Source organism: Giraffa tippelskirchi, chromosome 7, assembly GCF_054371585.1.
Source record: "Giraffa tippelskirchi isolate mGirTip1 chromosome 7, T2T-mGirTip1v1.2.pri, whole genome shotgun sequence".
In the NCBI taxonomy this organism is placed as follows: domain Eukaryota; kingdom Metazoa; phylum Chordata; class Mammalia; order Artiodactyla; family Giraffidae; genus Giraffa; species Giraffa tippelskirchi.
This window is the reverse complement of record NC_137281.1, coordinates 152,465,122-152,477,476: the sequence shown is the minus strand read 5'-3', so window position 1 is coordinate 152,477,476 and position 12,355 is coordinate 152,465,122. Positions and strand designations below refer to the sequence as shown.

General features: G+C 44.1%; 1 protein-coding gene across 11 annotated transcripts in view; it reads left to right on the top strand.

Moving 5' to 3' along the window:
• STON2 (stonin 2) overlaps positions 1-12,355 on the top strand; it is a 167,509-nt gene that overhangs the window by 16,944 nt on the left and 138,210 nt on the right. The window contains exon 2 of one of the 11 annotated variants that reach the window (XM_081510620.1): positions 1,345-1,420. The exons of the other annotated variants lie outside the window; for them this stretch is intronic. The gene's annotated coding sequence lies outside the window, so the exon portion shown is untranslated. The remainder of the gene's footprint in view (positions 1-1,344; positions 1,421-12,355) is intronic. 11 annotated transcript variants of the gene reach the window in all.

The following is a 12,355-nucleotide window of genomic DNA, read 5'->3' as shown; positions in this document are numbered from 1 at the left end:
TCTGATGCAGGCTGGCCATCGGTCCCACCATTTCCTATTTTAAGATATCTTTCTAATTAAAAAGACATCAAGTGTGTATCTTTCAATGTCAGTGATGCAATAGAATATTATACAGCTATGAAAATTGATCCTTATGAGGATTTATGATATATTCTGGGTTTAATGTCCTAGCTCCACTTACTTCTTATGTAGTCTTGAGAAAGATCCAAACCTTGGTTTTCTTATTTGGAAAATAGACATTAATACTAGCACTTAATTGCATGGAAGAGTTATAAAGACTAGATGAGATAATGCATGTAAGGCCCTCAGTACAGTGTCTTACAGAAGAAGCAGTCAAAAGATATTTGCTATAGTTATTACTCTAGTTTTAAAGTACAACTTGAGAATGATAGAATGCTCCTTTCTATATGGAAAACAAGTTTAAGGTGAGATTTTTGTAGTTCTTAGGTTTTACTGGGTTTTGAAGAAGTATTTTCTGGATAATTCTCAGTCCTAGTTTCAGTCTTGCTAAAACAAGTGGCTGCTGCTGCTGCTAAGTTGTTTCAGTTGTGTCCGACTCTGTGTGACCCCATAGACAGCAGCTTACCAGGCTCCTCCATCCCTGGGATTCTCCAGGCAAGAACACTGGAGTGGGTTGCCATTTCCTTCTCCAATGCATGAAAGTGAAAAGTGAAAGTGAAGTCGCTCAGTCGTGTCTGACTCTTAGCCACCCCACAGACTGTAGCCTACCAGGCTCCTCCGTCCATGGGATTTTCCAGGCAAGAGTACTGGAGTGGGTTGCCACTGCCTTCTCCAAAACAAGTGGAAGGACCTGGTAAAAAGCTTCCATGGAAGAAGTGTTTATCTGCAAGCTGTTCTATTGGAGAACGTGTGAGGACCACATAGGACTTGAGACTAGTTAAGTCTATTTCCCAGTTTCCAAGGTCTTTGTAGACTGATATCAATCCCCAGTTAATAAATGTGTGGAAACTAAAGCAGAAAGATTTTGCAGTTTTTCTATGGTCATTCAGAGAATTCCTGCCAGGGAAGATCCCAGGAAAAAGCTTTCCCCTCCCCAGTGATAAATTTCAGTTTGTGCCAAGTAAGTAGAAAAGTGTTTCCTCCATAGTAAAAGTACTTCCTCCTTGTAATCACGATTAACACTGTGTAGGTGGGAAATTTTTGCCTTCTTTTACAACAGCTGTATTTAGAGTCATAAAATTTAAACTGTGACCATGGTGTGTATATATATATATATATATATATATATATATTTTTTTTTTTTTTTTTAATAAGAATATTCATTTGTTTTTGGCTGCTTCAGGTTTTAGTTGCAGCACATGGGATCTTCACTGTGTTTTGCAGGCTCTTCGTTGTGGTGCAAGGGCTTAGTTGCCCCATGGCCTGTGGGATCTCAGCAGTGGCCACAGGACTGGAAAAGGTCAGTTTTCACTCCAATCCCAAAAAAAAGCAATGCCAAAGAGTGTTCAAACTATTGCACAGTTGCATTCATCTCATATGCTAGCAAAGTAATGCTCAAAATTCTCCAATTGAGGCTTCAATAGTACGTGAACCATGAACTTCCAGATGTTCAAGCTGGTTTTAGAAAAGGCAGAGGAACCAGAGATAAAATCGCCAACATCCGTTGGACCATAGGAAAAGCAAGAAAATTCCAGAAAAACATCTATTTCTGCTTTATTGACTATGCTAAAGCCTTTGACTGTGTGAATCACAACAAACTGGAAAATTCTGAAAGAGATGGGCATACCAGACCACTTACCTGCCTCCTGAGAAACCTGTATGCAGGTCAAGAAGCAACAGTTAGAACCGGATGTGGAACAACAGATTGGTTCCAAATTGGGAAAGGAATACACCAGGACTGTACCTATCACCCTGCTTATTTAATTTATATGCAGAGTATACATCATACAAAATGCCAGGCTGGATGAAGCACAAGCTGGAATCAAGATTGCTGGGAGAAATATCAATAACTTCAGATATGCAAATGATACCACCCTTATGGCAGAAAGCAAAGAGGAACTAAAGAGCCTCTTGATGAAGGTGAAAGAGAAGAGTGAAAAAGCTGGCTTAAAACTCAAAATTCAAAAAACGAATATTATGGCATCTGATCCCATCACTTCATGGCAAATAAATGGGTAAACAACAGAAACAGTGAGAGACTTTATTTTCCTGGGCTCCAAAATCACTACAGATGGTGCGTGCAGCCATGAAATTAAAAGACACTTGCTCCTTGAAGGGAATGGGCTTCCCTGATGGCTCAGCTGGTCAAGAATCTGCCTGCAATGTGGGAGACATGGGTTCGATCCCTGGGTTGGGAAGATCCCCTGGAGAAGGGAAAGGCTACCCACTCCAGTATTCTGGCCTGGAGAATTCCATGGACTGTATAGTCCATGGAGTCACAAAGAGTCGGACATGACTGAGAAACTTTCACTCACTTGCTCCTTGAAGGAAAAGCTATGACAAACCTAGACAGCATATTTAAAAGCAGAGACATTACTTTGCCAACAAAGTCAAAGCTATGGTTTTTCCAGTAGTCATGTATGGGTGTGAGAGTTGGACTATAAAGAAAGCTGAGTGACGAAGAATTGATGCTTTTGAACTGTTGTGTTGCAGAAGACTCTTGAGAGTCCCTTGGACTGCAAGGAGATCCAACCAGTCAATCCTAAAGGAAATCAGTCCTGAATATTCATTGGAAGGACTGATGCTGAAGCTGAAGCTCTAATACTTTGGCCACCTGATACAAAGAGCTCACTCATTGGAAAAGATGCTGATGCTCGGAAAGATTGAAGACAGGAGGAGAAAGGGATAACAGAGGATGAGATGGTTGGATGGCATCACTGACTCAATGGACATGAGTTTGAGCAAGCTCTGGGAGATGGTGAAGAATAGGGGAGCTTGGCATGCTGCAGTCCATGGGGTCAGAAATAGTCGAACTTGACTAAGCAACTGAACAACAGCAATGACAATATGAGATCTTAGTTCCCCAACCAGAGATGGAACCCACATCTCCTGCATTGAAAGGCAAATTCTTAACCACTGGACAATGAGGGAAGTCCCTCGTGATCACAGTATATTATTAACTCCTTGCAATTGGGCGTTCAGTCTAGCTGCCGTACTTGATTCCACGAATGCTTGTTCCTTTCCTTCTGTGCAGCCACTTGGAGCTTTGGCAATACTGTGAGAAAGGGCATGGGCCTTCCCTCAAGGAACCACCACTCCAGTTAACTTTCTCAAAGGTCAGCAGTGACATTCCCAGCCCCTATAACATCTATTTGTAGCATTTAACACTAGAGAAGCTTACTTCCTCGAAAACTCTCTTGTCTTCATGATCCTAGAGGCCTCTGTTTTTTCTCTATCCATCTGATGGACTCCCCACCCCCGCCATATGTAGGCACGCTGCAAGAGTCGGCCGTCTTTCCTTTTTTCCCTCTCTCTTTTTGGCCTTACTCCTTGGCACGCGGAACTTCTGTGACCAGGGTCAAACCTGCGCACACTGTGGTGGAAGTACATACGGAGTCTCAACTGCTGGACCACTAGGGAAGTCTGAGTCAACCATCTGTTTTTGTCTGTCTTTTTACTTCCTCCGTTGATTCATTCCCTTGGCTTCATACATCATCATCATCTTTTTTTTTTTTATGACTCTAAAAGAAATCTAGCTTTTGCCCCTAATTTTTCTCTAGGCCCCAAATCTACATTTTATACATCTACCTTCTGGTTTCACAAGCCTTGAATCGTGACATATTCTAATCACTCCCAATTACTTCTGTACTCCTGATTTCCTTAAGCTATTCACTTCTGCCCTCAGTTCAACTGCCATCCTCCTAACTGTTGTTGTTCAATCGCTAAGTCATGTCTGACTGTTTGCAACCCATGGACTGTAGCTCGCCAGGCTCTTTTGTCCATGGATTTTTCCAGGCAAGAATACGCTGGAGTGGGTTGCCCTTTCCTTCTTCAGGGGATCTTCCCCGACCGAGGATCAAACCCCCGTTTCCTGCATTGGCAGGCGGATTCTTTACCACTGTGCCACCTGGGAAGCCTATTCTCCTCAGTACCCAGGCTTGACTGTTATTTCCTACCACTGTTGTTGTTTTTATTCTGGAGAGTGAAGAATGAGCCCAAGGATTCCTATGACCAAAGGTGTCACTTTCATCATCTTTTGAAGTGGGATTTTCTCCTGAACGTTTGACATTGCCTTTCTTGTTTTTTCAAGTGTGAATGGTGGGCTGGGAGGACATGCACTGTCTCAGGGCTCTGGACTTTGTACCCCTAGGGCAGCACTCAGGTCAGGGGGCGTGTCCCCTTTGCGTGGTGTGTGAATGGCGCCACCCAGAGTTGTGCAGCAGGGCACTGGGGGGGCGTCAGGTGGGAGGGCCTCTGGGCGGGAGGGATGCTGACCACTGCAATGGAAAGACTAAGGAAGAAGCGGCAGAGACTTCCCTGGTGGTCCAGTGGTGAAGGATCCGTGCTTCCAATGCAGAGGGCGTGGGTTCGATCCCTGGTCAGGAAACTAAGACCCCACATGCTGCACGTGGCCAAAAAAAAAAATTTTTTTTTTTTTTTAAAGAGTTGGCAGTTCAGCCCCGGAGGAAAGTTTCATTTCAGCGCAAGCAGGCAGTATAGGGTCATCGTTTTTCTGTTTGTCATCTGCCTGAGGGAATAAAGTTTTGTGCTTGTCTACACAGATCCATATTGAGCTCACTTTATTATATAGAGCCATCAACCCACTCCAGTATTCTTGCCTGGAGAATCCCAGGGACGGCGCAGCCTTGTGGGCTGCCGTCTATGGGGTCGCACAGAGTCGGACACGACTGAAGCGACTTAGCAGTAGCAGTAGCAGCATCCATCAAACTTGAGATCTGTGGCTGAGTGCTGTTTCCTCTGGTCCTTCTTATTCTTGGTATAGGGACCACTGGCAGGAGTTTCTAAAAGACAAGTTCTGTGTTCCTGAAGCTGTGCTGTAAACTGTGATAGTCCCACGTTCTCTCGTCACCACTGGACTCCTTTAGACAGAGTTTCTGTCGGGTCCAAAGAGGTGGCTGACAGCGCAGGCCCACTTCGGCCCCGTGTACGTACTCCGCCGACTCCGCTCGCATAGGTGACCACGCACAGGGGCTTCCGCCTGCGCTCCCTCCACTCTCTAGACCTGTCCGGTGCCTCCCGTTCAGCTAAGCAGGCCATTTCCTGTCTCAGGCTGAAGTTCACACCACTCGCTTCCCTTTCTTCCCAAATTTCTAAGATCTCCCCCTTCCTCCGCTTTCACTTCCTGAACTCCACGACTGCAGGAACGCAATCAGCAAGTTCGTGCTGTGTTTCTTTAGCAGGCTGACTCCTACTCACCCTTTATTAGTGGAAGTCATCATGGAACTAGATAACACTCATGGAACAACGGGAACCTTCCTATTAGCTGTGCTGGAAGTCTGACCTGCATCAGCTTTTTTTCATCCTTACAGGGATCTCTGAAGCTATTCGGTGAAATTCAGGTTTAGAGAGTTTAATAAGAGACGTGCCCTTGATTGCAGTTGACAATGGGGTGGCGGCAGCCCGCCTGAGTGCAGAATTTCTGCTAGCCGTCTTCCTGAGACCCCGGTTAGATATAGCCTCTTCCAGGAAGCTCCCTGAGTGACCCTCCCACTGCACCCCTGCGACCTTTGGTCATCGTCCCTAGTAACCCCTGCTGTCATTTCAAGTTCAGGGCCTCTTAGAGGTGGTAGAGAAAGACTTCTGTTCCTCCTTTTTCTAAGGTTCCCAGTAAAGAACTGAAAATGTTCTAAGACAGGGTTAGAGGAGTATTAGGCATATTTTTGTGTATTTGCATTTAACCAAATTCACATGTTTAATGTCTCCTCAAGCACATAGAAACCCCCAATGTAATCTAATTTTGGTACATACAAGGTAATTATAGGAGCTGTGACACCCATCAACCTCTCTGTGAAGGGTTGCATGGTAAATGGAACTTTGAATTTAAGGTTGTAGGAGGCACATCTCTCAATCCTTTCTGTGGATTTCTGTGACTAAATGTGCTTTCTTTCCTTTTTAATAATATTTAAAATCCTTCAGAGGATGAGATGGTTGGATGGCACCACTGACTCAACGGACATGAGTTTGAGTAAACTCTGGGAGTTGGTGATGGACAGGGAGGCCTGGCGTGCTGTAGTTCATGGGGTCACAAAGAGTCGGACACGACTGAGCAACTGAACTGAACTGAACTGAAAGTCCTTCATGAGTATGAGGCCATTGGCTAATTGGCCGTTTTGGATTCTGTGTTATCTGCTTCTCTGTTCATAACTTCTAGCACAGAGCCAGGACTGGGAACGCTGTAAGCTCTCTTTTCTTTTTAAATTGGAGGATAATTGCTTTACACTGTTGTGTTAGTTTCTGCTGTACAGCATGAATCAGCTATATTTATATACATATATCCCCGCTCTCTTGGACCTCCCTTCTCCGCCCCCATCCCATCCCTCCAGGTCATCACAGAGCACCGAGCTAAGCTCTCTGTTCCACACAGCAGCTTCCCACAAGCTATCTGTTTTACATGTGATAGTGTATCAATGCCAATGCTCCCCCTCCCAATTCGTCCCACCCTCCCCTTCCGCCCCATGTCCGTATGTCCATTCTCCATGTCTGCATCTCTATTCTTGCCTTGCAAACAGTTTCATCAGTACTATTTTTTAAAGATGCATGTACAATATTTGTTTTTCTCTTTATTACTTGCTTCACTCTGTATGACAGACTCTTGGTTCATCCACATCACTCCAAATGACCCAATTTCGTTCCTTTTTCATGGTTGAGTAATATTCCATTGTATACATGTACCACTGTAAGCTGGTATTCCTCACTGGTTGATTGGTTGAATGAGTCAGTGAATGGTCTTAGAAAAGTCTGGAAGTCAGAGCAGATTTTGGTTGGGACCCCAGCACCTACATCTATCTCCTAGCTCTCCGGCCTTGAGCAGGTTATGTAACCTCTCTGGCCTCAGCTTTTGTCATCTCAGAAATGGTGCTAATACCAACAGTACCTCTCTTGGAAGGATGATGGGAGGTCATCTGTGGGATGACAAGGGTGAGCCTGCACATGCGTAGTGCTTGGATCCAGGCGAGGAGGTGAAAGACAGGTCTAGGGGCCTCACTGTTAAGAAAGCAAGAGCCCCCAGCTGCTCCCTTCCCCTGCGCCTTTGCTTCCCTGGTCAGCCAGAGGGGAAGGACGGTGGTGGCCCCCAGAGAGTCTGCAAAGCCCCTGACTTGGTTTTCTGGGCCCCTCTCCCTTTCCCCATTCTGCTGCTAGATTGACAACAATATGCCGAGCTTACTTTGCAGTCTGCAGAGCACTCTCACCCACATTGTCTTGCTTAACAGTTTTTCAGCATTGTAAAATTGTCTGTGGTTTTGGGAATTTCCTCCCCTTGTTATGATGTGCCTGGTACTTGCCCCTCTCCTGCTGATAGAGTTTTCACTGAGGACATTCGTTTCTATATTTATGGAGTTATTTAGCAGCATTTTCTTTTTTTCCACCTCCTCCCCCTCCAAGCCTGAGATTAGAAGAATCTCATAGAGAAAAGCCCCATTTCCAACCAGCTCTATATCTGAGTATTCAGATATAGAGTGCCCTGGTACTGAGGGACAGCTCCCCCTAACTGCGTGGCAGCTCTCCCTAACTTGGGTCCCCTTCCCTTTTCTGTCCATTTGGAGTCACCACCAAGTCCGAGGGCTGGGATGGAGCATCATGGTGTTAAAATATATATACGAAAATTTACTGTTTAATCATTTTTAAGTGTAGTGTTCTGTGGCATTAAGCATTCACATTGCTACGCAATCATCACCACCATTCATCTCCTGAACTCTTTTCATCTTTCAAAATGGAGACTCTGGACCCCTTAAAATGCTAACTCCCGTTCTCCCCACTCTCCCTGCAGCCCCTGGCAACCATCATTCTACTTTTTGTTGCTGTGAATCTGACTACTCTTGATTCCCTCATATAAGTGGAATGATACCGTATTTGTCCTTTTGTGACAATCTTCTTTCACTTAGCACATGTCCTCAAAGTTCATCCTTATTTTAGCATGTGTCAGAATTTCATTCCTGTTTAAGCCTTAATAATATTCCATTGTATTATGTTGTATTATCAACCACGTTTTGTTTATCCATTCGTCTGTTGATGGATGCTTGAGTGCTTTCACTGTCTTTTGTTTCAGCTATGGTAGTAGCTTCCTAATTGTTCTCCTTGCTTCCACTCTTTCATCTCCCAATCTGCTCTCCAATCAGTCTGAAACTGCAAATTGAATTTTGTTATTCTTCTTTAAGTTCTTCATTGACATTTCATAGTGCTCAGGATAAAATCTAACTGTCTACATGTGGCTCATGCTTCTGTGGCTGCTAAGTCGCTTCAGTCATGTCCGACTCTGTGCGACCCCATAGATGGCAGCCCACCAGGCTCCTCTGTCCCTGGGATTCTCCAGCCAAGAACACTGGGGTGGGTTGCCATTTCCTCCTCCAATGCATGCTAAGGCACTTCAGTTGTGTCCGTCTCTGTGTGACCCTATAGACAGCAGCCCACCGGGCTCCTCTGTCCATGGGATTCTCCAGGCAAGAATACTGGAGTGGGTTGCCATTTCCTTCTCCAAATCTGGCTCATAAGACCCCGTATTTACATAGTTCATAAAGTGAACTGGCTTTGCAACTTTATCCCATGCCACATCCTCCTGGTTCCCTCTATACTCAATTCAAGTGTTTTTTTTTTAATATGATTTCATTTATTTTTGGCTGTGCTGGGTCCTTGTTGCTGCATGGGTTTTGCTCTAGTTGCGATGAGCAGAGGCTGCTCTCTGGTCGCGGTGTGCGGGCTCCTCATGGTGGTGTCTTCTCTTATTACAGACCGTGGGCTCTGGGGTGCAAAGGCTTCAGTAGCTGTGGCTCCAGGCTCTAGAGCACAGGCTCAGTAGTTGTGGCTCATGGGCTGAGTTGCTCCACGGCAGGTGGATCTTCCCAGATCAAGGATCAAACCTGTGTCTCCTGCGTTGGCAGGCAGATTCTTTGCCACTGAACTACCAAGGAAGCCCACTCAGGTCAAGTTCTTTCTTGTTAATTTTTTTCCCATCTTAGACTCTTTATGTCTTGGGTTCCTTCTACCATGAATACATTCTCCTTCTTGTCATGATTGGCTTCTTCTCATCCTTTAGGTAATAGTCAAATGGAACCTCTTTGGAGAGAGCTCCTGTCACTCTGTGTGTTACAGGGCCCCTAGCTATTCCTTTTCTAAACCCTTTATTGATTTGCAGGGTTCTTACTTGTCTATAGTTGCCTTGTCTCATCGCTATTTTCCACTCCTGGATAGAAACCCTTTGAAAGCAGGATCTGTGTCTATTTTATATCCTGAATATCTAGCATGCCTTTACTAACAATTTTTTGAATGAATTAAGACATATCCTATTATTTTATGATGTTTGGGTGGAGATTCCACAATTGGTTCTACTTTTTGCTCGCTCTTCCTTCATCCCACCTCTGGAACCTTCCAAAATGCTGACATCCCTCATTGAAGACTCATTGGCATGATATCATTCTTGCTTTAGAAAACTGGTTGACTGTTCATGGGCTCCTGCTGTTCAAATGAAAGGTACCCAAAATTGTTTAACTTTTTACCCTGAAAATGAACACCCTTCTAGCCTCACTCCATGTCTCTAGAAAGACAAACTAATTTTGCAGTGACCTAAGTAAGGAAGGCAGAAAAAGAAATCAAGCTTTCTGGTTTTTAAGTTAATTTTTATTGGAGTATAGTTGCTTTACAGTGTTGTGTTAATTTCTACTGTATAGCAAAATGAATCAGCGATACATATGTGTATGTCCTGTCTTTCTTGGATTTCCTTCCCATTTAGGTCACCACAGTGCATTAAGTAGAGTTTCTTGAAATTAAACCTTCTGGAGAGAGAAATCCATGTAATATTTTCCAAAGTGCTATAAATAAAACTTAATGGTATTGAATCTTTTGGTATTGTTTAATTTACTCTGTACTATGGGTAATAGTTCATTTTTGTTGAAATTCAGTCTCCTATCTATATTGGGAAATTTTCTAAAGAATTTATATCCAAGCTGTAAGATTTTGAGATCTTTTTGGAATAAGTTCTCCCATTTTAAAATCACAGTGCTGGCCCAGCCCAGGTAGATTCTCTGCCCAGGGTATGACAGGCTGAAATCAAGGGTTGGCCGCTGTGTTCTCATCTGGAACTCAGAATCTCCTCCGAGCTGATGCCTGCTGTTGGGAGAATTCAGCTGTTTGTGGTCGTAGGATTGTCTCCTTTTTCTTGCCGGCTTTCAGTTGGGTCCCACTCTCAGCTCCTAGACGCTGCCTCAGGTCCTTGCCCTGTGGCCCCTGTCTCAGCAGTGGAGAACCTTCTTTTCACACTTTGACGCTCCTTGACTTCCTCTTCTGCTACCAGCCGGAGACAACTCTCTTTAAAGGGCTCACTGATTATGTTAAGTTTCTTGTACAGTCACCCTATCTTAAGGTCAGTTGATTAGTAACATTCATTGTATCTGCAAAAATCCCTTTGCCATGAGTTATGTTGTTGTTCGATTGCTAAGTCGTGTCCTACTCTTTGCAACCCCACGGACTGCAGCGTGCCCTGTCCTTTACTGTCTCCCGGAGTTTGCTCAGATTCAGGTCCACTGAGTCAGTGATGCTATCTAACTATCTCATCCTCTGCTGCCCCCTTCTCCTTTTGCCTTGTTGTGAACAAAGACATAATCGCAATAGTAACCCCAACGTGGGGAGATCACAGGCATCTTCACAGAAATTTGCTTGTCACAATTTTTCTCTCCCTGTTTTATTAGTTAGGATTGCATTTGCCTGTAAGTATCAGAACGCTTGATTCTAATAACTTAATTTTTTTTCACATCACAATAAATACAGAGATGAGTGATCATGGATACTGGTTCAGTGGCTCAGTGACATCAGAATCAGTGGCTGTGTGGCTCTCTGAGCCTTTCTTTGTGGTTATAGTAGCTCCAGCCATCATGACTGTAATCAAGAGAACGTGAGCACCATTAGGACAGCGTGAGTAATCCCTGTTACCTTCATTGGGAGTGCAAAACAAAACAAAGACAGAAAACCCTTCTCAGGGCTTTATTTCTGACTATACTTCCATTTCCGTGTCATTGGCCAGAACTTAGCCAAGCGGCCACCCCTAGGTTCAAGGGAGGCTGGGAGAGCAGGAATAAGAGTTACTGTGATGCCAATAATGACCTCTCCTCCAGTGCTGGATGGTAAGAGGAAATGGATGTTGACAACGTAGCTAACATATCTGTTGTACCTATTTTCTGGAAGGCAGAATGTGGCATAGTGGAAGAAGTACAGAATTTAGAGTAAGAGACTTGTGATCCTGCCCCACCTCTGTTGTTTCATGGTTAGCTGTGTGACCTTAGATTAGTCAAATAGCTTCTCTGAGTCAGTTCCCTTATCTATCAAGTGAAAGAAATTTCTGCTTTGCTTATCTCAGTGTTATTATAAAGATGGATCAAAATAACCCATGAGCTTCTTTGCATCCTGTAAATATATACTAACTGTGGGTTTCAGTAAGTATTTGGTATAAAAAAAATCGGGCTTCCCTGGTGGCTCAGTTGGTAAAGAATCCGCCTGCCAGTGCAAGAGACCTGGGTTTGATTCCTGGGTCAGGAAGATCCCCTGGAGGAGGAAGTGGCAATCCACTTCAGTATTCTTGTCTGTGAAACCCCATGGACAGAGGAGCCTGGTGGGCTACAGTCCATGGGGCTGCAAAGAGTTGGACACAACTGAGCGACTAAAGCATCACCATAAAAAATAAGAATGTATTTCATGGATTCTAAGAACTATTTATGTTCATAGACAATTTTTGACAGTTATACTCTCGGAAATTTGATACATTTTACAATCCAAGACAGTTTCAGTGAAATATAACAACAATATTTTGTTAAGCTTCTTGGAAGAGCTTAGGGTTATGCTTAGGAAATGTGGCCATTGGGACACACAGACTCCTAAAGATTCCTAGGAAACTGACAGTCTCAGGATAGAACATCCAAAATGTAAATGAAAAGAAATTACCCATACCAGCTTCCTGCTTTCATACAGGGAAATATTAGTGTCTCTCTTTCAGATGCAAAACTGAAGCAAGCTGAGATGAGTTTACAAGATGGAATAAGCCCTCTTCTAAGAGTTCAAGGTGCTAGAAAGTGTTCTGGAAACTTGAAAGCTTGACCTCCTACTAGGGTCATTCCCTGAACATGACATACTGTTCAGCTGCCTAGGGATGCCATTCAGGGTCACTGCCTCAGGAATGCACCAAGATCAAAGGCAACCTGTTTTGCAAGTCAACTGTGACTTCGACTCTTGA